The following is a 27,444-nucleotide window of genomic DNA, read 5'->3' as shown; positions in this document are numbered from 1 at the left end:
TATATGTGGCCAATGACCTTGAGCCTTCTTGGATGGGCACTTCTAATGTAACTCTATGGCAGCACCCAAGGGGCTTGAATTTTCGAGCTCTCCCCGTAGATTTGCGGTGATATAGTATCCCCATTAGTGACAGAACACTGAGCCAATCACAGCTCAGCTAGAGTACATTACCAACCTCTATGCTGGCTGCCCCACCACCACCACAGAAAGCACTGAGCTAGGCTGAAATGCCTGCATTTTGGAGAAATGAAGAAAACTAAAAAAAGAGACCATGTTTGTATGAGGCTTAATTAAAAAATATATATATATTTTTTTACATTGTTTGCAAACTGATATGTGACATGTATTAATGCCAAAATCAAATGAAAACAGGCAAAAAATATAAACAAAATTTAATGTAAATATTTTTGCTAAACAGGTCGGCCTCAAAACAAATCAAGTTCTTCCACACTGATCTCAACAAATAATTGCTTTGTGAACGGGGGCATTGTGATGCTGAAACCGGAAAGGCCCTTCCCCAAACTGTTGCCATAAAGTTGGAAGCACAGAATCATCTAGAATGTCAGTATATGCTGTAGCATTAAGATCTCCCTTCACTCCACCTAAGGGGCCTGAACCATGAAAAACAGCCCCAGACCATTATTCCTCCTCCACCAAACTTTACAGTTGGCACTATGCATTCGGGCAGGTAGTGTTCTCCTGGCATCCGCCAAACCCAGATTTGTCCGTCGGACTGGTGAAGAGTGATTCATCACTCCAGAGAACCTGTTTCCACTGCTCCAGAATCCGACGCTTGGAACTGCATATGGTGACCTTAGGCTTGTGTGCAGCTATTCGGCCAATGAAACCCATTTCATGAAGCTCCAGACGAACAGTTCTTGTGCTGACGTTGCTTCCAGAAGCAGTTTGGAACTCAGTAGTAACTGAGGACAGACGGTTTTTACACGCCGCAGCGTGCTTCAACACTCGGCGGTGCCATTCTGTGAGCTTGTGTGGCTTACTACTTTGCGGCTGAGCAGTTATTGCTCCTAGACGTTTTCACTTCACAATAACAGCACTTACAGTGGACCGGGGCAGCTCTAGCTGGGCATACATTTGTACGAACTGACTGGTTGGACAGGAGGCATCCTATGACGGTGCCACTAATTTTTAAGGAGTGTCCACATACTTTTGTGTGTATATATAGTGTAATTTAGCTGTTTGAAAACCAAATTGACCAGAATTTTGCTTAAGAATGGAAGGTTGGAGATTGTCAGAAAATTGTTAAGAGCTGAAGAATCTAGATTCCTTTTCTTCAGAAGGGGTTTCACCATAACAGTTTTTAGTGCAGTGGGGAAAGTGCCTGTGAACAGGGAGTGATTAACAATAGCTTGCACTTCTTAAGATATGCAATTAAAAACTGGTTTGGGGAAGGTGGTGGGGATAGGATCGAGAAGGCAGGTAGGGAAAGGGGGATACCTAGTCAGTTGTACAACTGAATGTCTTCAACTGAAATGAATCAGAGAGGTGTCGGGGGCTGCCTTAATCAACAGCTTCGGCGCCCAGGGAACAGTGGGTTTACTGCTTTGCTCAGGTATAGAACGACCACTAGGCTACCTGCCGCCCCTTAGTTAGAAGGCTTAAGTTGTGATTTCACTTTCCTGAGCATGTCTGTGTCAACCAGGGAAAATACATATTTAGTGTCTTTACGTGGTAAGCCAGGGCACATATCAAACTTCCCATCAGGTCTTGCTTGACTGATACCCAGCATAATGTTGGTTATCTTATCGCTGAAATATGCCACAATCAAATCACATTTAGATGTGGAGCAAAGTTCACATACTGTAGGTTTGCCTGGGTAGGATTTAATCAGGCCATCAATGGCCGAGAAGAGCGCTCTCAATCTAATCTGATTAATAGTGATCAAGTTAGTAAAATGAACCCATCTAGCATTTATCGGGTTCCCGAGTGGCGCCGCGGTCTAAGGCACTGCATCTCAGTGCAAGACATGTCACTACAGTCCCTGGTTCGAATCCAGACTGTATCACATCTGGCAGTGATTTGGAGTCCCATAGGGCGGCGCACAATTGGCCCGGCCTCTTCGTCCAGGTTTAGCTGGGGTAGGCCGTCATTGTAAATAATAATCGGTTCTTAACTGACTTGCCTTGTTATATATGCCAAGTTTTATCTTTCAGAATATTATAATGTACCTAAAACTTTGACTTTCTCCACTTCCGCTCTTCAGAGGTAAGATAGCGTTTCTTAATGCGTTCAGTATTACCCTGTGCTATGGGCAACAAGGTAGTAAAACACACAGTGGTGATCAGATAAAGCAACATCAACAATAGAGGATATGTCAGTAGAAAGCCCCTTGGTAATAACCAGGTCCAGAGTATGGCCGCGGTTATGGGTGGGCCCAGTAAAAAGCCCCTTGGTAATAACCAGGCCCATAGTATGGTTGCGGTTATGGGTGGGCCCAGTAACATGTTGGACAAAGTCCATAGAGCTCAAAAGATTAATACATTCAATGGCCTTGGAGTTAGTCTCTTTGTCAACATGAATATTGAAGTTGCCAAACACAATGATTTTTCATATTTCACAAGGACAATAGACAATAGTTAAGATAAATCATTAAAGAAAGTGGGTCAGTGCTTTGGTGGCCTATACAGGGTTATGGCCAGCACTGGTGGCTGACATTTAAACAGTATAGCATGATGCTCCCAGGGGGAGGCAGCAATAAGAGCGACACTACAGTCTGAAGTCAGTCATGTTTCAGTGAGAAACATGCAAATCAACTTTGCGCTCAATAATGAGGTCATTCACGAGACACAATTTACAAATAAAACATGTGTGTTTAGTGAGTCAGCCAGATCAGAGGCAGTAGGGATGATCAGGGATGTTCTCTTGATAAGTGCGTGGATTGGATAGTTTTCCTGTCCTGCTAAGCATTCAAAATATAACAAGTACCTTTAGGTGTCAGGGAAAATGTACACTATTTTCTTTAGGAATGCATTGAAGTAAAAGTTGTCAAAAATAGAAATAGTATAGTACAGATACCCACTTTACACCACTGACAATTTGTCTCTGATGACAATCCCAAATGTGTAAGTTTTGGGTGAATAAAATTCTCTGCTCATTATTAGTCGTATCAAATAGCTGCCGGAAACGGAAATAAAAACGACTACATTCTTTCCCCTGTTGTCTTGAACCATTTCTCTGAGTTGTTGGCGGTGACCAGGGTTACTTCTCCAGCCTTCATTGTTTAAGTTGTTGGCGGTGACCAGGGTTACTTCTCCAGCCTTCGTTGTTTAAGTTGTTGGCGGTGACCAGGGTTACTTCTCCAGCCTTCGTTGTTTAAGTTGTTGGCGGTGACCAGGGTTACTTCTCCAGCCTTCGTTGTTTAAGTTGAAGGCGGTGACCAGGGTTACTTCTCCAGCCTTCGTTGTTTAAGTTGTTGGCGGTGACCAGGGTTACTTCTCCAGCCTTCGTTGTTTAAGTTTAAGGCGGTGACCAGGGTTACTTCTCCAGCCTTCGTTATTTAAGTTGTTGGCGGTGACCAGGGTTACTTCTCCAGCCTTCATTGTTTAAGTTGTTGGCGGTGACCAGGGTTACTTCTCCAGCCTTCGTTGTTTAAGTTGTTGGCGGTGACCAGGGTTACTTCTCCAGCCTTCATTGTTTAAGTTGTTGGCGGTGACCAGGGTTACTTCTCCAGCCTTCATTGCTCATGTACAGAGAGAGATTATCACCCAGCAGAGTTTAAATGTCACCCAGCAGAGTTTAAATGTCAACACAGTACATGGGTGTGCCAGGGTTTGCCACACTGAACCAGTTATGTCACATACTACTGCACACGCAAGGTTCACTTAGGTACATGGAAATCAAAATCAAATCTGTCCAGAAAATCATGTAAATATTTGATCAGAACAAGGCAGGAAAATGTCCTTGTCATTGTGACTTGGCGGGATATTCCTTAGTTGCTTAATAAAAGGTAATTGGGAAACAGTTCCTCCTTTTTCCATGACACCATTGTTGTAAAGTGAGAGCATTCACTGGCCCAGTGTAGGTGACATACCCAGTTTAACTGGTTTCTATTGTCTGTTGAAAGCAACTGAACACTCGGATTTCACAATAGGAAAATCACCAGTGGGAAAAACAACTTATTTCAATGTAAAGTAACAGTGCTTTTATGTTATCGTTAAAAAGTCAAATGAGATTTGTACAATTCAACTAAAAGAGTTGTAATATTCACATTGTAATCAACCTTCAAAAAACATAAATGTGATAAACACCAACAAAATTCACAGCCTCAAAAACAAAACTGTATCGACATTATAAAAAGCCAGGGTCCCAGGGTCCCAGGAACTCAGAACACGTGACAGTCTCATGTTTAGATTCAAGTCTTCACCTTGTTAAGGTGTAAACATCCCTCAATGATCATTATGCAGTGCTGTAGTTCCAGCAAAGAATGATCATCTGAAAGAGAATAGAATACAGCTAAATATTTCAGTATTTACCAAAACAAATGATTATACACTTCAAGGTGTTTTAGAACATTTTAGCCTTAATTTAAACCATGAAGTCCTGTTGAGATATGCAATGCTTTTCAGGTGTGTTTGTTACAAAGTGGCCTTAAAATGGATTTAATGTACTTTTTTTTTTGTCAACAATCGACACAAAATACTTGGTACTTTCTAAGTGGAAGAAAATGTAACACTTAAAAAAAAAAAAAATCATAGACATTTTATAACTAAAATATAGTTATTGCATAAGTTTCAACCCACTGAGTCAATACATGTTAGAAACACCTTTGTCAGCGATTACAGCTGGGTGTATTATTGGGTAAGTCTCAAAGAGTGATTACAGCTGGAAGTCTTCCTGGGTAAGTCTCTAAGAGTGATTACAGCTGGGAGTCGTCCTGGGTAAGTTTCTAAGAGTCATTACAGCTGGGAGTCTTCCTGGGTAAGTCTCTAAGAGTCATTACAGCTGGGAGTCTTCCTGGGTAAGTTTCTAAGAGCTTTACACACCTGGATTGTGCAATATTAGCCATTATTCTTTCATAATTCTTCAAGCTCTGTCAAGATGTTGGGGATCATGGCTAGACAGCAATGTTCAAGTCTTGCCATAGATTTTCAAGGAGATAAGTCAAAACTGTAACTCGGCCACTCAGGAACATTCACTGTCTTCTTGGTAAGCAACTCCAGTGTAGATTTGGCCTTGTGTTGTAGGTTATTGTCCTGCTGAAAGGTGAACTCCTCTCCCAGTGTCTGGTGTAAAGCTCCATCCTATTTCTTTGGTGTAAAACTCCCCAGTATTTGCCGATGTCAAGCATACCCATACTATGATGCAACCACCACTTTGCTTGAAAATAAGGAGGCAGTTACTCAGTGATACGTTGTGTTGGATTTGCTCCAAGCATAAAAAATTACAGGAAAGACTTTTGTTTAATGCGAGAGCTAAAAGTAGTGCTGTACACCCAGCTTTATCAACAGCTGTAACAAGTTGTCCAGTGTAGGAAATCCTCACTCGTACCCTAGATTATAGAAAGACCCAATGGATGTCCAGGGTGGATCCTCTGTCTTCAAAAAGTTATGTTGTAAATACTACATTTTCACTCCATGTCCATTCTAGACCCACGTCACCAGTCCTCATCTCTACCACCGTATCTCTCTAAACCCCAGAGGTAGCGGGTCACTTGGGCAGGAAGTCGTCCACCTCCAGGTTGCCCACGTACCAGAAGATAAGGCTGAGAAAGATGATGATGGGTCCGGAGAAGACCAAGAGGTCCCAGAACCTGAAGGGTGCAAAGATGCCCAGGAAGAACAGGATGAGGCCTGTAGCGTCCAGGAAGATGGCTATGAAGAAGAAGAGAAGGCAGCGGTCCAGCTGAGTGTCGGTACAGGTGCTGAGTGTCGGTACAGATACAGGTGCTGAGTGTCGGTACAGGTGCTGAGTGTCGGTACCGGTACAGGTGCTGAGTGTCGGTACAGGTGCTGAGTGTCGGTACAGGTTCAGGTGCTGAGTGTCGGTACAGGTGCTGAGTGTCGGTACAGGTACAGGTGCTGAGTGTCGGTACAGGTGCTGAGTGTCGGTACAGGTGCTGAGTGTCAGTACAGGTGCTGAGTGTCGGTACAGGTGCTGAGTGTCGGTACAGGTGCTGAGTGTCGGTACAGGTGCTGAGTGTCGGTACAGGTACAGGTGCTGAGTGTAGGTACAGGTACAGGTGCTGATTGTAGGTACAGGTGCTGAGTGTAGGTACAGGTGCTGAGTGTAGGTACAGGTGCTGAGTGTAGGTACAGGTGCTGAGTGTAGGTACAGGTGCTGAGTGTAGGTACAGGTGCTGAGTGTAGGTACAGGTGCTGAGTGTAGGTACAGGTGCTGAGTGTAGGTACAGGTGCTGAGTGTAGGTACAGGTGCTGAGTGTAGGTACAGGTGCTGAGTGTAGGTACAGGTGCTGAGTGTCGGTACAGGTGCTGAGTGTCGGTACAGGTACAGGTGCCGTGTCGGTACAGGTACAGGTGCCGAGTGGGTACAGGTACAGGTGCCGAGTGGGTACAGGTACAGGTGCCGAGTGGGTACAGGTACAGGTGCCGAGTGGGTACAGGTACAGGTGCCGAGTGCCGGTACAGGTGCCGAGTGCCGGTACAGGTGCCGAGTGTAGGTACAGGTGCCGAGTGTAGGTACAGGTGCCGAGTGTAGGTACAGGTGCCGAGTGTAGGTACAGGTGCCGAGTGTTGGTACAGGTGCCGAGTGTTGGTACAGGTGCCGAGTGTTGGTACAGGTGCCGAGTGTTGGTACAGGTGCCGAGTGTTGGTACAGGTGCCGAGTGTTGGTACAGGTGCCGAGTGTTGGTACAGGTGCCGAGTGTAGGTACAGGTGCCGAGTGTTGGTACAGGTGCCGAGTGTTGGTACAGGTGCCGAGTGTTGGTACAGGTGCCGAGTGTTGGTACAGGTGCCGAGTGTTGGTACAGGTGCCGAGTGTTGGTACAGGTGCCGAGTGTAGGTACAGGTGCCGAGTGTAGGTACAGGTGCCGAGTGTAGGTACAGGTGCCGAGTGTAGGTACAGGTGCCGAGTATCGGTACAGGTACAGATTGTAGGTAGAAGTACAGGTGCTGAGTATCGGTACAGGTACAGAGTGTCGGTACAGGTGCTGAGTGTCGGTAAAGGTACAGGTGCTGAGTGTCGGTAAAGGTACAGGTGCTGAGTGTCGGTACAGGTGCTGAGTGTCGGTACAGGTGCTGAGTGTCGGTACAGGTGCTGAGTGTCGGTACAGGTGCTGAGTGTCGGTACAGGTGCTGAGTGTCGGTACAGGTTCAGGTGCTGAGTGTCGGTACAGGTTCAGGTGCTGAGTGTCGGTACAGGTACAGGTGCTGAGTGTCGGTAAAGGTACAGGTGCTGCGTGTCGGGACAGGTGCTGAGTGTCGGTACAGGTGCTGAGTGTCGGTACAGGTGCTGAGTGTCGGTACAGGTGCTGAGTGTCGGTACAGGTGCTGAGTGTCGGTACAGGTGCTGAGTGTCGGTACAGGTGCTGAGTGTCGGTACAGGTGCTGAGTGTCGGTACAGGTTCAGGTGCTGAGTGTCGGTACAGGTACAGGTGCTGAGTGTCGGTACAGGTACAGGTGCTGAGTGTCGGTACAGGTACAGGTGCTGAGTGTCGGTACAGGTGCTGAGTGTCGGTACAGGTGCTGAGTGTCGGTACAGGTGCTGAGTGTCGGTACAGGTGCTGAGTGTCGGTACAGGTGCTGAGTGTCGGTACAGGTGCTGAGTGTCGGTACAGGTGCTGAGTGTCGGTACAGGTGCTGAGTGTCGGTACAGGTGCTGAGTGTCGGTACAGGTGCTGAGTGTCGGTACAGGTGCTGAGTGTCGGTACAGGTGCTGAGTGTCGGTACAGGTGCTGAGTGTCGGTACAGGTGCTGAGTGTCGGTACAGGTGCTGAGTGTCGGTACAGGTGCTGAGTGTCGGTACAGGTGCTGAGTGTCGGTACAGGTGCTGAGTGTCGGTACAGGTGCTGAGTGTCGGTACAGGTGCTGAGTGTCGGTACAGGTGCTGAGTGTCGGTAAAGGTACAGGTGCTGCGTGTCGGGACAGGTGCTGAGTGTCGGTACAGGTGCTGAGTGTCGGTACAGGTGCTGAGTGTCGGTACAGGTGCTGAGTGTCGGTACAGGTGCTGAGTGTCGGTACAGGTACAGGTGCTGAGTGTCGGTACAGGTACAGGTGCTGAGTGTCGGTACAGGTGCTGAGTGTCGGTACAGGTGCTGAGTGTAGGTACAGGTACAGGTGCTGAGTGTCGGTACAGGTGCTGAGTGTCGGTACAGGTGCTGAGTGTCGGTACAGGTGCTGAGTGTCGGTACAGGTGCTGAGTGTCGGTACAGGTGCTGAGTGTCGGTACAGGTACAGGTGCTGATTGTAGGTACAGGTGCTGAATGTAGGTACAGGTGCTGAGTGTCGGTACAGGTGCTGAGTGTCGGTACAGGTGCTGAGTGTCGGTACAGGTGCAGGTGCTGAGTGGGTACAGGTACAGGTGCTGAGTGGGTACAGGTACAGGTGCCGAGTGTCGGTACAGGTACAGGTGCCGAGTGTAGGTACAGGTACAGGTGCCGAGTGTAGGTACAGGTGCCGAGTGTTGGTACAGGTGCCGAGTGTTGGTACAGGTGCCGAGTGTTGGTACAGGTGCCGAGTGTTGGTACAGGTGCCGAGTGTTGGTACAGGTGCCGAGTGTTGGTACAGGTGCCGAGTGTTGGTACAGGTGCCGAGTGTTGGTACAGGTGCCGAGTGTAGGTACAGGTGCCGAGTGTAGGTACAGGTGCCGAGTGTAGGTACAGGTGCCGAGTGTAGGTACAGGTGCCGAGTGTAGGTACAGGTGCCGAGTGTAGGTACAGGTGCCGAGTGTAGGTAGAAGTACAGGTGCTGAGTATCGGTACAGGTACAGAGTGTCGGTACAGGTTCAGGTGCTGAGTGTCGGTACAGGTGCTGAGTGTCGGTACAGGTACAGGTGCTGAGTGTCGGTACAGGTCCTGAGTGTCGGTACAGGTGCTGAGTGTCGGTAAAGGTACAGGTGCTGAGTGTCGGTACAGGTGCTGAGTGTCGGTACAGGTACAGATGCTGAGTGTAGGTACAGGTGCTGAGTGTCGGTACAGGTACAGGTGCTGAGTGTCGGTACAGGTGCTGAGTGTCGGTACAGGTACAGGTGCTGAGTGTCGGTACAGGTACAGGTGCTGAGTGTCGGTACAGGTGCTGAGTGTCGGTACAGGTACAGGTGCTGAGTGTAGGTACAGGTGCTGAGTGTCGGTACAGGTACAGGTGCTGAGTGTCGGTACAGGTGCTGAGTGTCGGTACAGGTACAGAGTGTCGGTACAGGTGCTGAGTGTAGGTACAGATACAGGTGCTGAGTGTCGGTACAGGTGCTGAGTGTAGGTACAGATACAGGTGCTGAGTGTCGGTACAGGTGCTGAGTGTAGGTACAGGTACAGGTGCTGAGTGTCGGTACAGATACAGGTGCTGAGTGTCGGTACAGGTACAGGTGCTGAGTGTCGGTACAGGTACAGGTGCTGAGTGTCGGTACAGGTGCTGAGTGTCGGTACAGGTACAGAGTGTCGGTACAGGTACAGAGTGTCGGTACAGGTGCTGAGTGTAGGTACAGATACAGGTGCTGAGTGTCGGTACAGGTGCTGAGTGTAGGTACAGATACAGGTGCTGAGTGTCGGTACAGGTGCTGAGTGTAGGTACAGGTACAGGTGCTGAGTGTCGGTACAGATACAGGTGCTGAGTGTCGGTACAGGTACAGGTGCTGAGTGTCGGTACAGGTACAGGTGCTGAGTGTCGGTACAGGTGCTGAGTGTCGGTACAGGTGCTGAGTGTCGGTACAGGTGCTGAGTGTCGGTACAGGTGCTGAGTGTCGGTACAGGTGCTGAGTGTCGGTACAGGTGCTGAGTGTCGGTACAGGTGCTGAGTGTCGGTACAGGTGCTGAGTGTCGGTACAGGTGCTGAGTGTCGGTACAGGTGCTGAGTGTCGGTACAGGTGCTGAGTGTCGGTACAGGTGCTGAGTGTCGGTACAGGTGCTGAGTGTCGGTACAGGTGCTGAGTGTCGGTACAGGTGCTGAGTGTCGGTACAGGTGCTGAGTGTCGGTACAGGTGCTGAGTGTCGGTACAGGTGCTGAGTGTCGGTAAAGGTACAGGTGCTGCGTGTCGGGACAGGTGCTGAGTGTCGGTACAGGTGCTGAGTGTCGGTACAGGTGCTGAGTGTCGGTACAGGTGCTGAGTGTCGGTACAGGTGCTGAGTGTCGGTACAGGTACAGGTGCTGAGTGTCGGTACAGGTACAGGTGCTGAGTGTCGGTACAGGTGCTGAGTGTAGGTACAGGTACAGGTGCTGAGTGTCGGTACAGGTGCTGAGTGTAGGTACAGGTACAGGTGCTGAGTGTCGGTACAGGTGCTGAGTGTCGGTACAGGTGCTGAGTGTCGGTACAGGTGCTGAGTGTCGGTACAGGTACAGGTGCTGATTGTAGGTACAGGTGCTGAATGTAGGTACAGGTGCTGAGTGTCGGTACAGGTGCTGAGTGTCGGTACAGGTGCTGAGTGTCGGTACAGGTGCAGGTGCTGAGTGGGTACAGGTACAGGTGCTGAGTGGGTACAGGTACAGGTGCCGAGTGTCGGTACAGGTACAGGTGCCGAGTGTAGGTACAGGTACAGGTGCCGAGTGTAGGTACAGGTGCCGAGTGTTGGTACAGGTGCCGAGTGTTGGTACAGGTGCCGAGTGTTGGTACAGGTGCCGAGTGTTGGTACAGGTGCCGAGTGTTGGTACAGGTGCCGAGTGTTGGTACAGGTGCCGAGTGTTGGTACAGGTGCCGAGTGTTGGTACAGGTGCCGAGTGTTGGTACAGGTGCCGAGTGTTGGTACAGGTGCCGAGTGTAGGTACAGGTGCCGAGTGTAGGTACAGGTGCCGAGTGTAGGTACAGGTGCCGAGTGTAGGTACAGGTGCCGAGTGTAGGTAGAAGTACAGGTGCTGAGTATCGGTACAGGTACAGAGTGTCGGTACAGGTTCAGGTGCTGAGTGTCGGTACAGGTGCTGAGTGTCGGTACAGGTACAGGTGCTGAGTGTCGGTACAGGTCCTGAGTGTCGGTACAGGTGCTGAGTGTCGGTAAAGGTACAGGTGCTGAGTGTCGGTACAGGTGCTGAGTGTCGGTACAGGTGCTGAGTGTCGGTACAGGTACAGATGCTGAGTGTAGGTACAGGTGCTGAGTGTCGGTACAGGTACAGGTGCTGAGTGTCGGTACAGGTGCTGAGTGTCGGTACAGGTACAGGTGCTGAGTGTCGGTACAGGTACAGGTGCTGAGTGTCGGTACAGGTGCTGAGTGTCGGTACAGGTACAGGTGCTGAGTGTAGGTACAGGTGCTGAGTGTCGGTACAGGTACAGGTGCTGAGTGTCGGTACAGGTGCTGAGTGTCGGTACAGGTACAGAGTGTCGGTACAGGTGCTGAGTGTAGGTACAGATACAGGTGCTGAGTGTCGGTACAGGTGCTGAGTGTAGGTACAGATACAGGTGCTGAGTGTCGGTACAGGTGCTGAGTGTAGGTACAGGTACAGGTGCTGAGTGTCGGTACAGATACAGGTGCTGAGTGTCGGTACAGGTACAGGTGCTGAGTGTCGGTACAGGTACAGGTGCTGAGTGTCGGTACAGGTGCTGAGTGTCGGTACAGGTACAGAGTGTCGGTACAGGTGCTGAGTGTAGGTACAGATACAGGTGCTGAGTGTCGGTACAGGTGCTGAGTGTAGGTACAGATACAGGTGCTGAGTGTCGGTACAGGTGCTGAGTGTAGGTACAGGTACAGGTGCTGAGTGTCGGTACAGATACAGGTGCTGAGTGTCGGTACAGGTACAGGTGCTGAGTGTCGGTACAGGTACAGGTGCTGAGTGTCGGTACAGGTGCTGAGTGTCGGTACAGGTGCTGAGTGTCGGTACAGGTGCTGAGTGTCGGTACAGGTGCTGAGTGTCGGTACAGGTGCTGAGTGTCGGTACAGGTGCTGAGTGTCGGTACAGGTGCTGAGTGTCGGTACAGGTGCTGAGTGTCGGTACAGGTGCTGAGTGTCGGTACAGGTGCTGAGTGTCGGTACAGGTGCTGAGTGTCGGTACAGGTGCTGAGTGTCGGTACAGGTGCTGAGTGTCGGTACAGGTGCTGAGTGTCGGTACAGGTACTGGTGCTGAGTGTCGGTACAGGTGCTGAGTGTCGGTACAGGTGCTGAGTGTCGGTAAAGGTACAGGTGCTGAGTGTCGGTAAAGGTACAGGTGCTGCGTGTCGGGACAGGTGCTGAGTGTCGGTACAGGTGCTGAGTGTCGGTACAGGTGCTGAGTGTCGGTACAGGTGCTGAGTGTCGGTACAGGTGCTGAGTGTCGGTACAGGTACAGGTGCTGAGTGTCGGTACAGGTGCTGAGTGTCGGTACAGGTGCTGAGTGTAGGTACAGGTACAGGTGCTGAGTGTCGGTACAGGTGCTGAGTGTCGGTACAGGTGCTGAGTGTCGGTACAGGTGCTGAGTGTCGGTACAGGTGCTGAGTGTCGGTACAGGTACAGGTGCTGATTGTAGGTACAGGTGCTGAATGTAGGTACAGGTGCTGAGTGTCGGTACAGGTGCTGAGTGTCGGTACAGGTGCTGAGTGTCGGTACAGGTGCAGGTGCTGAGTGGGTACAGGTACAGGTGCTGAGTGGGTACAGGTACAGGTGCTGAGTGTCGGTACAGGTACAGGTGCCGAGTGTAGGTACAGGTACAGGTGCCGAGTGTAGGTACAGGTGCCGAGTGTTGGTACAGGTGCCGAGTGTTGGTACAGGTGCCGAGTGTTGGTACAGGTGCCGAGTGTTGGTACAGGTGCCGAGTGTTGGTACAGGTGCCGAGTGTTGGTACAGGTGCCGAGTGTTGGTACAGGTGCCGAGTGTAGGTACAGGTGCCGAGTGTAGGTACAGGTGCCGAGTGTAGGTACAGGTGCCGAGTGTAGGTACAGGTGCCGAGTGTAGGTACAGGTGCCGAGTGTAGGTACAGGTGCCGAGTGTAGGTAGAAGTACAGGTGCTGAGTATCGGTACAGGTACAGAGTGTCGGTACAGGTTCAGGTGCTGAGTGTCGGTACAGGTGCTGAGTGTCGGTACAGGTACAGGTGCTGAGTGTCGGTACAGGTGCTGAGTGTCGGTAAAGGTACAGGTGCTGAGTGTCGGTACAGGTGCTGAGTGTCGGTACAGGTGCTGAGTGTCGGTACAGGTACAGATGCTGAGTGTAGGTACAGGTGCTGAGTGTCGGTACAGGTACAGGTGCTGAGTGTCGGTACAGGTGCTGAGTGTCGGTACAGGTACAGGTGCTGAGTGTCGGTACAGGTACAGGTGCTGAGTGTCGGTACAGGTACAGGTGCTGAGTGTCGGTACAGGTGCTGAGTGTCGGTACAGGTACAGGTGCTGAGTGTCGGTACAGGTACAGGTGCTGAGTGTCGGTACAGGTGCTGAGTGTCGGTACAGGTACAGAGTGTCGGTACAGGTGCTGAGTGTAGGTACAGATACAGGTGCTGAGTGTCGGTACAGGTGCTGAGTGTAGGTACAGATACAGGTGCTGAGTGTCGGTACAGGTGCTGAGTGTAGGTACAGGTACAGGTGCTGAGTGTCGGTACAGATACAGGTGCTGAGTGTCGGTACAGGTACAGGTGCTGAGTGTCGGTACAGGTACAGGTGCTGAGTGTCGGTACAGGTACAGGTGCTGAGTGTCGGTACAGGTGCTAAGTGTCGGTACAGGTGCTGAGTGTAGGTACAGGTACAGGTGCTGAGTGTCGGTACAGGTACAGGTGCTGAGTGTCGGTACAGGTGCTGAGTGTAGGTACAGGTACAGGTGCTGAGTGTCGGTACAGGTACAGGTGCTGAGTAGGTACAGGTGCTGAGTGTTGGTACTGGTGCCAGTACTGGTGCTGAGTGTCGGTACAGGTACAGGTGCTGAGTGTCGGTACAGGTGCTGAGTGTAGGTACAGGTACAGGTGCTGAGTGTCGGTACAGGTACAGGTGCTGAGTAGGTACAGGTGCTGAGTGTTGGTACTGGTGCCAGTACTGGTGCTGAGTTCCGGTACAGGGTGGAGAGAGTCTGCCGTGAAGGTATTTCTCCTTCTACCACTGTGTGTACTTTAAATACCTATTCTAATGCTTATTTCTATGGCTGCTATCTATTTTCCCTTGCATTCACTGCTTCAATAAAACAATTTAGATGTTTACACTAGGATAATAACCATACATACACTGAGTACACAAAACATTAAGAACGCCTGCTCTTTCCATGACATAGACTGACCAGGTGAAACTCAATGAGGAAAGTTTTCCTAATGTTTGTTATACTAAGTGTATATATCCCCCGTGTACATTATCTGCGTTGTTCAGGTAATCTACCCTACACTACAGTGCATCGGACTGGATTACGAGGCAGGAAGAGGATGCGTTTTAACGGCCCTGGTACATTCCAATGAGCTGGAGCTATCAAACATCACATAACGGCCCTGGTACATTCCAATGAGCTGGAGCTGTCAAACATCACATAACGGCCCTGGTACATTCCAATGAGCTGGAGCTATCAAACATCACATAACGGCCCTGGTACATTCCAATGAGCTGGAGCTATCAAACATCACATAACGGCCCTGGTACATTCCAATGAGCTGGAGCTGTCAAACATCACATAACGGCCCTGGTACATTCCAATGAGCTGGAGCTATCAAACATCACATAACGGCCCTGGTACATTCCAATGAGCTGGAGCTATCAAACATCACATAACGGCCCTGGTACATTCCAATGAGCTGGAGCTGTCAAACATCACATAACGGCCCTGGTACATTCCAATGAGCTGGAGCTATCAAACATCACATAGCTCCTATAGCAGGACTGCTGCCAGGGGGAGGCGTCTTTATGTCTCACTAATGATGACAAGACAAGTGGTGAAATGTTCTTCTACCTCATTACCGTTGGGTTTTGGACATCTGTCCTTAACATAACCACATACCAACACTAGGTTGGTTAGGTGTTTATCCTAGACCTTTACAGGTGGATTTAAATGTTGGGGAATGTTCATGTTTGGCAGAGGCATGAGAATGTTTGTAAAGATGTATTTATTTATTTTTTTACAGGTAACAAGCCAGTTTCTGGAATGGAGATGTAGCCCTTGTGCCGGTGTGTATTCAGCCTGGTTCAGAATGTTGCAGATAGAAATATAATGAATAGAACAGGAAATCCTATCTGTTCTACATGATACATTCTATAGCGTCTCAGTGTGTGTGTAGGGGAATATGTTATCAGTATAACCAGTGGCAGACAGACAGCTTAGTGCAAGCAACACAACCCAGACAGGTGTAGCATTGATCTGCCAACCAGACACAAATACAAACACGAATAAAGGATCTGAGCTAGGGAAGATGTTTTGATTTGTTAATGTCCCTCAAATGGATTTAGAATATTATAATTATCTAATTCCTTCTCTCTTTCTGGAAGAACAATTTGTCTGAATAACACCAACTTCTAGCAGAAGTGGAATCCAATATCTGTGTTGTTGTGCGAGCTGTCCAGTCACAGATGTCTGATTAAGAACCCAGACAAATGGCGTTATTATTTTCTAAAAAAAAAACATTTTCAAAACGGACCATGTAAAATTCAGGACATAAAATAATCTAGTTATTTATCCATTTACAAGTAAAAATTCACAGACATTTCTATCCTTTGTGCAGGGCCCGGAGATTGCTTCAGCGCGAGGCCTCTCCCTGAATGAAAGTAGTCTTCTATATTTAAAGTGTCTTTAGTTCATATAGGCGAAAAGGTTTACAGTCTGTATGGATTTAAAAAGCAGTGCTTGGGTAGGAGCGGGGCATACTTTCTTCAAAACCCGAGAACCAGAGATCACCTGCAACAGAGAAAAAGAGCAAGTGAGAATGAGAACACCAAGAAGACAAAAACATCTGAAAGAAAATAATGGTTTTAGTCACCTGTATTTCCTAGCACTGTGTTATTTCGCAACGTCCCTTCTGGTACAATAAAGATTTATTGATTCAAATGTTCCAGTCACCATGTTATATCACATGGACAGATGAGAGATGGTTAGGAGTGTCTACATGTTCCTAAACGAGATGAAGCAATAGTATGTGCCTACATGACCCGTATCCTAAAGCTACTGTATGTAACGCTATAGAATGCCTCAAAAAGTGATGAGGTAACAGGACTCACTGTTCTTTTCGGTCTAAATGACTCGGAGGATCGCATGAGAACATTTCAATACAATCTCACTGGACACATGCACAGGACAATGAATGATACACACTGTCAAGTACACTGAAAAATATATAAAAATGCAACAATTTCAAAGATTTCACTGAGTTACAGTTCTTTAAGGAAATCAGATAATTGAAATAAAATCATTAGGCCCAAATCTATGTATTTCACATGACTGGGAATACAGCTATGCATGTTGGTCGAAGATAACTTTAAAAAAAGGTAAAGGACGTGGATCAGAAAACAAGTCAGTATCTGGTGTGACCACCATTTGCCTCATACAGAACTCCTTCACATAGAGTTGATCAGGCTGTTGATTGTGGCCTGCGGAATGTTGTCCCAACTCCTCTTCAATGGCTGTGAAAAGTTGCTGGATATTGGCGGGACCTGGAACACGCTATTATACACGTCGATCCAGAGCATCCCAAACATGCTCAAATGGGTGACATGTCTGGTGAGTTTGCAGGCCATGGAACAACTGGGACATTTTCAGCTTCCAGGAACTGTGTACAGATCCTTGCGACATGGGGCCGTGTATTATCATGCTGAAACATGAGATGATGGTGGCAGATGAATGGCACGACAATGGGCCTCAAGATCTTGTCACGATATCTTTGTGCATTCAAATTTACATCGATAAAATGCAATTGTGTTCGTTGTCCGCAGCTTATGCCTGCCCATACCATAACTCCACCGTCCCCGCGCTGTCTGCCATCAGCCATGTACAGTTGAAACCGGGATTAATCTGTGAAGAGCACACTTCTCCAGCGTGCCAGTGGCCATTGAAAGTGAGCATTTGCCCACTGAAGTTGGTTACGACGCCGAACTGCAGTCAGGTCAAGCCCCTGGTGAGAACGACAAGCACGCAGATGAGCTTCCCTGAGACAGTTTCTGACAGTTTGTGCTGAAATTCTCCAGTTGTGCAAACCAACAGTTTCATCAGCTGTCCAGTTGGCTGATCTCAGATGATCCCGCAGGTGAAGAAGCTGGATGTGGAGTTCCTGGGCTGGCCTGCCAAATTCTCTAAAATGACATTGCAAGCGGCTTATGGTGGAGAAATTAACATTCAATTCTCTGACAACAGCTCTGGTGGACATTCCTGCAGTCAACGTGCCAATTGCATGCTCCCTCAAAACTTGAGACATCTATGGCATTGTGTTGTGTGACATAAAGGCCACTTTAAAATGTGCAGTTAAGTCCCAAGTACAAGGTGCACCTGTGTAATGATCATGCTGTTTAATCAGCTACTTGATAGTCCATCCACCTGACAGGTGTGGTATATCTTGGCAAAGGAGAAAGGCTCAATAACAAGGATGTAAACACATTTTTGCACAACATTTGAGAGAAATAAGCTTTTTGTGCATATGGAACATTTCTGCGATCTTATTTCAGCTCATGAAACATGGGACCAACTAATAGGCCCATTGGCAAACATGACATATTGGTTGATATTGATCAATACTGTCTGGAATCACTGAACGTACACTGAGAAAAAATCTTTGCTTAAATCATCAGCGCTCGTCTGTTCTCCACAGCCAATATTTGCACTTGTCATTTGCTGCCAAACAGTATCAATAAAGTCAAGCTATTAGTCATAACTGGGGTGCAACAGGTGGCTCGTACAATAGTCACGTTGTGCCTTGGTGGTGGCCTGTGTGTGTACTGGCGGAATGAGAAAAACAGTTCACGTTCATAAGTTAAAAGCTTCGGTCAACAATTGCCACTTGTACGGAATCATGTGACAATCCCCAGTTCATGGCCTGTATGGGAGTGGTACTTTTAAATGAATGTTTTCCCTGTTCTGGGCTGTTCCCTGCAATTCAGTTGAATAGCCCAGAAAGACGACAATAAAGACTTGAATCCATCTCAAAAAGTCCCTTGGCTTATCGTCGTTTTTACTCTAAAATCAATCCCCTATTATACCCACTGAAATAAAGCTGCTACAGGTGACTTAAGGACTACCCAACTCCATCCAATAGAATCAATAGCAGCACTGAGGCCCATTAAGATGCATTGCAGACAGCATCCCAAGGGGGTCTGGACTAAAGCCCATTAAGATGCTTTGCAGGCTGCGTTCCAAGGGGGTCTGGACCTAAGCCTGAACCACCCGCCTGCCACCCTTGTTAGAAGCACTGCTTTAAACTAGTGGGTAAACAAGCCTGTACATGTAGAGTTGTGAAGCTGAATAGGAATGGCCAGACTTATTCATTCAAATCTGCCAAAGGCCACAGGCTCTTTTGACTGTAGCAGCCGGTAGAGGGAGAATATTAATTATGACAGATATTCATGAGCAAAGTGAAGTGTGCAATCAGGGCCTGGGGCATGACGTATTCTGTGAGGTTAGCCAATACTAAATAAAACGACTATCATCATTAGCTAATTCATTTAATTTACCTAGCCATTGATATAATGTTCCTGTTTAGCTAATTTTCTACCAACGTTTACTTGGTAGCACTTCATTCGTTCTCGATTCGGGAAGGCACCGTTGTCTTATAAACTTCTCTGTCCAGTTGCAGGTGGTACTCCAAAAACAGAATATTCCCGAAAAATATTAGATCCACTTTTTGCACCGGACAGCTCGCATTTGACAACATATTTGCAGGGCGGCAGGTGGCTAGAGCTTTTGGCCAGTAACTGAAAGGTCGCTGGCTCGAATACCCGAGCCGACAAGGTGAAACATCTGTCAATGTGCCCTTGAGCAAGGCACGTAACCCTAATTTGCTCCAGGGGTACTGTACTAATATGGCTGACCCTGTAAAACAAGTTTGGGTGGCAGGTAGCCTAGTGGTTAGAGCGTTGGGCCAGTAACCGAAAGGTTGCTAGATCAAATCTCCACGCTGACAAAGTACAAATCTGGCGTTCTGCACCTGAACAAGGCAGTTAACCCACTGTTCCTAGGCCGTCATTGTAAATAAGAATTTGTTCTTAACTGACCTGTCTAGTTAAATAAAGGTAAAATGAAAGTATACAGATAACCAGGATCTAAGCTAACATATGGAATTGTTTTAAGATGGTCATACCAAGGATCATTCAGCTATTTGAGTTGGAATTTTAAGACCACAAGGTATCAACAAAAATATTGGATGAAACATTGAATTTGGTATAACTGCTATTAGCCAATAGAAACACAATGAATACAATATTCAAGATTCACGACATGGAACAAATAAATAGTCCCCCCAAAAATCTAAAGGAAGTTTATTCTGAAGTCTGTCTTATATGAGATAAGAAAGATCAGGAAACTATGACAATTTTTTTGTTAACATGTATTTATCCCCTTATTTTTAGGCACTAAACTATCTCCATATATACTTACCTTCATTATTAAAACTAGTGCCAGGGATCTTCAAATGAGTCTCGTGGGCGTCCTAGGACAAAACGGATAACACCATCGTGTTCGTGAGAGTCTCAGCTTTTAAGATTGTGTTTAGTTTGTAGACTACAGACATTTTTTTGTGAGAAGACTGATTTTTCGGGATGTCTCAAGGTCTGACAAATACCACTCTAACTCTGCCACCTTTCCGCGCAGATGCTGAAGGGCGAGATCGGCGAATGAAGTGGGTTGAGACGCAGCCCGTGTAGAAATCTCTACCTTGAACAGATGGATTTTGGAGATGTTTTATTATTGTGCTAATTCTATTTCCATGGGGGCATGACCATTGTAGGCTAAGGGTTAAACACAAGCTTTCGAAAGCTATGCCGCTGAGGTTCAAAGTTCGCTTGGCTGCTGTGAAGGGCATCTATTCTAAAGTACTAGGCTTTATAACACTGGTTGTGTACAGTGCATTTGGAAAGTATTCAGACCCCTTGACTTTTTCCACATTTTGTTACATTACAGCCTTATTAAAAAATATATATATTCACTTATTAATCTAAACAAAATACCCCATAATGACAAAGCAAAAACAGTTTTAGAAATGTTAGCAAATGTATTAAAAATAAAAAACAAATACTTTCTTTACATAAATATTCAGATCCTGCTATGGGACTTGAAATTGAGCTCAGGTGCATTCTGTTTCATTTACATTTACATTTAAGTCATTTAGCAGACGCTCTTATCCAGAGCGACTTACAAATTGGTGCATTCACCTTATGACATGTTTCCATTGATCATTCTTGAGATGTTTCTACAACTTGGAGTGCACCTGTGGTAAATTCAATTGACTGGACATGATATAGAAAGGCAATCACCTGTCTATAGAAGGTCCCACAGTTGACAGTGCATGTCAGAGCAAAAACCAAGTAATGAGGTTGAAGGAATTTTCCGTAGAGCCCCGAGACAGGACTGTTTCGAGACACAGATCTGGGGAAGTGTACCAAAACATTTCTGCAGCATTGAAGATCCCCAAGAACACAGTGGCCTCCATCATTCTTAAATGGAAGAAGTTTAGAACCACCAAGACCTTTCCTAGAGCTGGCCACCCAGGCAAACTGAGAAATCAGGGGAGAAGGGCCTTGGTCAGGGAGGTGACAAAGAACCCGATGGTCTCTCTGACAGAGCTCTAGAGTTCCTCTGTGGAGATGGGAGAACCTTCCAGAAGGACAACCATCTCTGCAGCAGTCCACCAAATCAGGCCTTTATGGTAGAGTGGCCAGACAGAAGCCACTCCTCAGTAAAAGGCACATGACAGCCCACTTGGAGTTTGACAAAAGGCATCTAAAGACTCTCATGAGAAACAAGATTCTCTAGTCTGATGAAACCAAGATTGAACTCTGTGGCCTGAACACCAAGTGTCACGTCTGGAGGAAACCTGGCACCATCCCTACGGTGAAGCATGGTGGTGGCAGCAACATGCTGTGGGGATATTTTTCAGCGGAAGGGACTGGGAGATTTGTCAGGATCGAGACAAAGATGAACGGAGCAAAGTACAGAGACATCCTTGATGAAAACCTGATCCAGGGCACACAGGACCTCAGACTGGGGTGAAGGTTCACCTTCCAACAGGACAATGACCCTAAGCACACAGCCAAGACAACACAGGAGTGGATTCGGGACAAGTCTCAATGTCCTGGGGTGGCCCAGTCAGAGCCCGGACTTGAACCCGAGCGAACATCTCTGGAGAGACCTGAAAATAGCTGTGCAGCGATGCTCCCCATCCGACCTGACAGAGCTTGAGAGGATCTGCAGAGAATAATGGGAGGAACTCCCCAAATACAGGTGTGCCAAACTTGTAGCGTCATACCCAAGAAGACTTAAGACTAATCGCTGCCAAAGGCGCATCAACAAATTACTGAGTAAAGGGTCTGAATACTTATGAAAATGTGATATCAATTTAAAATTAATCCATTTGCACAAATTTCTAAAAAGCTGTTTTTGCTTTGTCATTATGGGGTATGTGTTCAGATTGATGAGGCAAAACAATCTATTTAACTTCTTGCCACTAGGGGGGTGCCATTTCGACATAGTACAAAGTCGTTCCCAAATTAAACTGCCTCGTACTCAATTCTTGCTCGTACAATATGTATATTATTACTATTGAATAGAAAACACTCTCTAGTTTCTAAAACCGTTTGAATTATGTCTGAGTGAAACAGAACTGGACTTAGAGCAATTTCCCTATGTGGATGTGAGAATGCAGAATTTTCCAACCTGCTCTCAGACCTGTGTATAACTCTGCCTGTCTTCTATTGGTTGAGATGCACTGCATACGCCTTCCTCTGGGTGTCAGCGAATAGAGGGTCTTGAAATGGAGTCTCTAGGCAGAGCTGAAACTCTATAAATTGATTGGAAACGAGGTGTATCGTTCTTTTCCCCTTCGCTTTGACGCACTGAGGACCTTGGCACGTTCTTCTGGAAACATCGGTTATAGATCTTAGACATTTCCGGCTGTGTTTTTATTCGATATATGCTTTAAAGACATCATAATCTTGTTATTTTGAACCGAATTATATCAGTTTATGTCAGTATATTGCGATTTTCGGGTATTTATTTTCTTGGCGCTGTAGGAAGTTGGGTATCTCGCTCTCTCATGCTATTGTTTACTGCTAATTGCAATGTGGAAGACGACGTTCTCCAACCTAGCAACGATTCTTTTGGATAAAGGACACCTATCCCAAGATTCTGATGAGAGTTCATCGAAAAGTAAGAACTATTTATGCTGATAATTCATTGTTCTGTTGAAACAAGTCAAATGCATAAGACGCCATTACTTGCAGTGTAGCCTTGCTTTATCGCACTCTGTATTTTGAAGTAACGTTAATTTTAAAAATGTAATCCAGCGATTGCATTAAGAACTAATTTGTCTTTCAATTGCTGTCCAACCTGTATTTTTTAGTCAAGTTTTGGAATAGTTACTGATTAGAATAGGTGCCTCTTCAAAGATTTCTCCTGACATTTTCTGGGCAGCTTTGCTACTTTTCTCATTGTATAACACGATTTGTGGCGCTAAATATGCACATTTTCGAACAAACTCTATATGCATTGTGTAATATGATGTTATAGAACTGTCATCTGAAGAATTCTGAGAAGGTTAGTGAAAAAATTAATATATTTTGGTGGTTTATACGTTATTGCTATTTTTGCCTTGAATCAATGCATTTGTGATGTTTGCTATTGTGGTAAGCTATTATAACGCTATATTGTGTTTTCGCTGTAAAACACTTAGAAAATCTGAAATATTGTCTGGATTCACAAGATCTGTGTCTTTCATCTGCTGCACGCTGTGTATTTTTAAGAAATGTTTTATGATGAGTAATTAGCTAATACACGATGGTCTCTGTAGTTATTCTAGTCGCTTTGGTGAGAGTTGTGATGGTGGCTGCAATGGTAAACTATGATTTATACCTGAAATATGCACATTTTTCTAACAAAACATATGCTATACAATAAATATGTTATCAGACTGTCATCTGATGAGGTTGTTTCTTGGTTAGTGGCTATTTATATCTTTATTTGGTCGAATTTGTGATAGCTACTGATGGAGTAAAAAAATGGTGGAGTAAGAAAAGTGGTGTCTTTTGCTAACGTGGTTAGCTAATAGATTTACATATTGTGTCTTCCCTGTAAAACATTTTAAAAATCAGAAATGATGGCTTTATTCACAAGATGTGTATCTTTCATTTGGTGTCTTGGACTTGTGATTTCATGAACATTTTATTATATGATATCCCTGTGGCTTTAGGCTAGGCTATGCTAGTCAGCTTTTGTGATGGGGGTGCTCCCGGATCCGGGTTTGGTAGGCGTTAGAGGTTAATACATTTTAGAATAAAGCTGTAATGTAACAAAATGTGGGAAAAGGGGTGTGAATACTTTCCAAATGCACTGCACATCAATTAGATGTGATGTTTCATAGTCCCAAAGACGAGAGAGGAGTGTTGTCATATGAACTGCCTCATAAATAATACCCTTTTGATTTATTCTATTCTAAGGAGTGGCACAACAGAAATGCGTCAGCGTTGCAATGTTGTTTTAGGACTCTGTAGGGTTTTACCCTCTTAACGTCACTGTATTCTATCCCAATTGATCATTAGATGTGGCATATAACCTACTGATGTTTCGTCATTTCTTCAAGGCAAAAGAGCCGAGGGAATGTTGACATAGTCTACAGTACATGTTGCCAAAACAGATATTAGCCTTGCTGTTGTATTGAGTGGGAAGATAGCTGTAGGACCAGCCTAAGAAATGGGATTGTGTCAGAGCTGCAACATTAAACTCTTTGGGAGGATAGAGTTCCTAACCAGAGGCAAATTCAATGGATTTATTTACAGTCCAAACAACTACAAATGAGGCTTGGCCACTGTTTTGGTGTCAAATGCAGGCTAGTTAGAAATTGAGCAAAAAATAATGAAAATATGTTGTTTACCTTGAGTGGGTGAATCTCATATGTTCATGTAATATGTATTTTATAAAAAATGTGCTCACAGAACAGCAGGCTGAATCTAACAATAGAATGAGCCCAAAACTCACCTAGGTCAGGGTGAGGCAACTGGCCCGCCTTTTGAAGGCCCTCAGATTAACCCTGCCCAAAAATAAAGTCATTTGTATTTTTTTTTTAAACTCAGTCGGGGTCTCAATTTACTGTTGAGAGTTAGAACAGTAGAAAACAAAGTGAAATTTCTAAATGTACTTGTACATCAGTAGTTTCTCTTGTTATGTCAGTCACTGATAGTCAGTTAATTAGCCCATGTATCTGAAGATTTGTTTTAGATTGCTAAATGAGTTTTGCAGCCAGCTATCTAAACTTGTTATCATGGTCGAATTACCTGCTGTGGGGCCTGCATTGATTTTGTTAGTCTCACTCCGATATAATATTAAAAACTGCAAACATTTATCTACAGCCTATGGCAAAATGTGTATTATTACAGGAAATTCGTTATAAAATTGCAACATTTTCTCAACACCCCATGGCAAAATATGGATGTGGGTACATTGACCCACGAGCAACTGCTGCCCCCAATGAGTTCAGTTTTTTTGTGGCCCCCACTCCCATCGAAGTTGCCCCCCCCCCCGACCTAGATAGAGCCACAGGTAATGAGATGTTATTGTTTTGGATAATCACCTACCAACTGTGTGTCAGAGAAGCCTAACCACGTTTCCATCCACAATGTTCTGGAACACCTCAGAATTATTCAGAATCCCCAACTCCACCGTTTTCTCTGTAGGCTGGTTGTCAAAACTTCGGTCATATCCTAGATTGTCGTGTCCCGTCAGGCTGCTGCTGTGTCCACACGTAATTCGTGATAGAGTTTGATCAGGAACCGTTCCGTTCACTGATTCCTTTCCATTCCACTTGCACTTCTCCCAAGCTTCCAGAGTTTTAATCTTGCTCTTCGGGAGCTGTTCCGAAAACTTTCTTGCCCAGTGCGCAAAATTGTCCAGGGTGCTTTTATCAAAGTCCTCGGAGTAAACCTTTATGTTGCCCGTGTACCACAAAATCCACCAAGCCAGACTGAGGAAAATGATGAGTGCACCCGTGTAGATTAGGAAATCACCGTAGAAGTGACCGTCCAACTTTAGATCGGCGAAAATACCAACTAAAATAACTGTCAAACCGCCGACGTCAAACGCGATGGCTAGGAAAAATAACGGCGAACAGTTCCCCACGCAGTTGTGAGCCATACCTAAGCTGTATGAGTGATTGAGCTCAAATAACGGCAGGGAAGAGCTGAACTCGTTTTACAGGACGCACATTTCTTCACCATCCACCTGTGGTGAACACCTGTGCGCGCAGAGAGCCGCCTTCCTGTGACGTCAATGTAAACTAGAGGGTTTTAGGGCCATCCCCACCCTCGGCCTTCCACTCATGGTAATGGGCACAGACCTGAGTCCAGTTTACGAACCCAAATGTAGAGCCTTAATCAATTGGGGGGAGATGTTAGATCAGTGTCTAAGTGTAACCCAAATGACAGGTGGTTGGTCATATGTAAAACAGGAAGGCTTGTATCGAAACAAACAAATATATACACGAATACGATTCAAAATGTGTTACATAAAGTGCTGCATTTTAGCATTCCCACACACTCAACCAGGTTATGTCACACTTGTTTTGTTTGATGAACCTGAGAATTGTCTCAGAAACGCATGCTAGTTCTGGGAGAGGTGTCCATCTGGCAGTTTCTTTTTTTGTTTTGAGATGATCAGACACAGTCTATCCATCACACAGGCTATCCACCACACAGTCTATCCATCACACAGTCTATCCATCACACAGTCTATCCATCACACAGTCTATCCATCACACAGGCTATCCATCACACAGTCTATCCATCACATAGGCTATCCATCACACAGGCTATCCATCACACAGGCTATCCATCACACAGTCTATCCATCACACAGTCTATCCATCACACAGCCTATCCATCACACAGGCTATCCATCACACAGGCTATCCATCACACAGTCTATCCATCACATAGGCTATCCATCACACAGTCTATCCATCACACAGGCTATCCACCACACAGTCTATCCATCACACAGGCTATCCATCACACAGTCTATCCATCACACAGTCTATCCATCACACAGTCTATCCATCACACAGTCTATCCATCACACAGTCTATCCATCACACAGTCTATCCATCACACAGTCTATCCATCACACAGTCTATCCATCACATAGGCTATCCATCACACAGTCTATCCATCACACAGTCTATCCATCACACAGTCTATCCATCACACAGTCTATCCATCACACAGTCTATCCATCACACAGTCTATCCATCACATAGGCTATCCATCACACAGTCTATCCATCACACAGGCTGGGGTGGGATAATCAAAGGTTGAATATGATCCTCGTATTTTAGACGCTATGATTGCTTGTTTTAATTGTTAAGAGCAAGGTTGGCCAGCCCTCCTCCTGGAGAATTGGCCTCTGCATAGTCTAGATTTCTAGAATTTGTTCTTAACTGACTTGCCTAATTAAATAAAGGTAAAATTAAAAATAAATGAAAAAAATTCTCTGGCGAGAACCATGGAGCAACAAGTTGAGCAGAAACTATAGAGCAGTCTCTCCCAGAACTTGTTCTGGGATACCCATCAACCACACCAGTTTCTGGCCACATCAACTCAAAACTAATCAGTCAGAGCCAGTCCCGCCCAACAATACTTTGAAGTGAGGCCTGCTAAAGGCCACTATAAAGTTCTTATAAAAGGGTTTGTTTATAGTGGGACCATAATTAGTCCAACTGATATAAATACAGGTTGTGCTTCTGCTTAGTGTTCCTGAGCTAATGGGAAAGAGTAATTTGTCTGCAGCAATAATCATGCATCGTTTTATTTATTTATTTACAGAATTTAAAAATGTAGAGCTGTTGTTTTTCCAATTCGGCTGCTGAGGGCGCCAAACCCCTTTGCAACAGGCCCAAACCCTGCTACAGCGACTCACTCACCCTGACTGTATAACGCCTGAGTGGCCAAGTAAGTAACGCGTGTGTGTGTTATTCAGAGCAAAGCTTTAAGGGGGGCCGATAACATCCTTTCCAACTGTGTGTTAGGGACTAAGTGTGTTCACAAAGACTGCGTTCATGAGCCAGCCCATTATGGACTTTGAGGTGAGGCCCGAGTTGAGATTTCTGTCTTTCAACACAGTGCATTGTATTAATGGTAGGAGTTTGAATTACAACAAGTTCACCCCAATCATCACCTCAAAGTGAGGGGGATATCTGATACTATCTCTAGTGTTGGCAGCTGAAATGACATTCTAGTATACCTGTGTGTCACTGGGACATAACCACACACATATAGCCT

The 27,444-nt window shown here is 46.1% G+C and overlaps 1 long non-coding RNA gene across 1 annotated transcript in view; it reads right to left on the bottom strand.

The window, feature by feature from the left end:
* Window positions 1-14,717: 14,717 nt before the first annotated feature.
* LOC129816515 (uncharacterized) overlaps window positions 14,718-27,444 on the bottom strand; it is a 69,617-nt gene continuing 56,890 nt past the window's right edge. The window contains exon 3 of the long non-coding RNA XR_008753569.1: window positions 14,718-15,880. This is a non-coding gene — a long non-coding RNA (uncharacterized LOC129816515). The remainder of the gene's footprint in view (window positions 15,881-27,444) is intronic.

The sequence above is a fragment of the Salvelinus fontinalis genome, chromosome 1 (genome assembly GCF_029448725.1).
Source record: "Salvelinus fontinalis isolate EN_2023a chromosome 1, ASM2944872v1, whole genome shotgun sequence".
Taxonomy (NCBI): Eukaryota; Metazoa; Chordata; class Actinopteri; order Salmoniformes; family Salmonidae; genus Salvelinus; species Salvelinus fontinalis.
The sequence above is the reverse complement of the archived record's forward strand: the minus strand, read 5'-3'. Positions and strand labels throughout refer to the sequence as shown.